This window comes from Ochlerotatus camptorhynchus, unplaced genomic scaffold, assembly GCF_037179485.1.
Source record: "Ochlerotatus camptorhynchus isolate MF236.1 unplaced genomic scaffold, CSIRO-AGI_Acam_v1.1 ptg000284l, whole genome shotgun sequence".
Lineage (NCBI taxonomy): Eukaryota > Metazoa > Arthropoda > Insecta > Diptera > Culicidae > Ochlerotatus > Ochlerotatus camptorhynchus.
Genome location: NW_027040773.1, coordinates 3,322,180 through 3,323,870, shown reverse-complemented (window position 1 = coordinate 3,323,870; position 1,691 = coordinate 3,322,180).

Sequence of the window (1,691 nt, the reverse complement as noted above, 5' to 3'; positions counted from 1 at the left end):
GGGAGTATATGCATAGTATTTTTTAAAGTTCTTTTAAACTCTGAGCGAAAATTTTCCAAACAATATTTGGTCAATTTTGATGTTGTTTTTCTGAACTTATATCCACTTGAACTTTTTGTTTATTTCGGCCTTTTTTTCCATTCGACCATTTGTCCCTCTATGTTAAATTCGACCTTTTCACCATTCGTCCTTTTGTACTTCTGTGTTTAGTTTGATCTTTTGTCCATTCGTTCTTTTTCAATTCGATCTTTTTAAATTCGACATTTTGTCCCTATAAGTTCAATTCGACCTTTTGTCTCTTGGACCTGTTGTTCCTTTAAGTTCAAATCGACCTTTTGTCCATTTGATAATTGTCTTTTGACCTTTTGTCCGATTCGTTTTTTGGATATGACGTACTCTTTAAAGAAATATAAACGCTATAATTACATTTTTTAACAGGAGAGAAACTACTTCTATGGAAAATGTAATTTGTCTAGCATTTTATGCATTTTGGTACTTTTAAATTCCACCAAAAATACATTTCTCTGCTGATTGGGCTTTGATTGAATTTCTAAGTTGTATTGGAGATTAGGGAAACATATCAAAAGATCTGACATACTTGATTATTTTTTTAAATTGTGTTCGCCCCACTGTGCACTGGTCAGTGGATGAAGAGCGAAACTCGGGTCATAATTTCTTTAAATTGCCATCGCATCTGCGAACAGCTCATCTTTTAGACTAATTTTCCTGAGACCGTTGGAATAGATCATTACATTGTGATGGTCATAGTCGGCTGTGAATATCGTCATTGATGTCACGCATTGGAACCTTATCTACACCGGTAATCAGGAATTTCATGAGTCTATCACAGATGGAAACCGTATAAATATGCTACGTTGCATAAATTCATACATTTAAATACAATCAGTTTCACCTCGCTGTAAAACCTCGTGTAAAACGGGGTTGAGCAAAAGCGGTTTAAGATAAGCTTCCTATATTTCCTTTAAAGGCTTCAATCAGCCGTTAAGCTGGTTTACCTCAGCAGGTCAGGTTCTAACCTATTTCCCTTTAGTCGACCTGCAACATCGTCAAGTAGGGTTTCCGTTAAGGCTTGAGGTTTCCTGCACCTGGCATGCTTGGACACAATGTGCTAATAATTTACATCACCATCATTATGTCACGCGTTATAACAGTGCACACTTATCATTTCCTGTAAAATCCTAACCAGTAAGTAAGAACATTAGCGCCTTGAATATCTAATGAACTGTAAACATCGTGTAATCTCTTAGAACGTTCTCCGCACGATTGATACATCGGTGGGTTCGTGAGGTTTGTTTAAGACTACTACTACAACTAAGCATCCTCTCTTCTCGACTATCGAACAGACTCCAGGTTCACCTTTGAACTTGGCCGTCATGCCGGTTTGCAGTTGCAGTGATAAATTTCCGATTTTCTTCTCTACATCCCCTAGGCAGGTTAAGGCTCCACTGAAGCTTACATAGTATCTATAGAACTGCAAAGCTACACTACTGATCGGGATAGTAGTAGCATCACTCGGCACAATACTACTGTAAATCTTGTAAAACTTGTACTTACCTACCTACTAGTGATTTTCATTTCAAGGCAAGTAGCTAAATCTTGCCGGTGTGCGGCTTGATTCGGTTAAGTCATATAAATAGAAGGGTTCTCGTGTAGCCACTTCCAGACTAGGT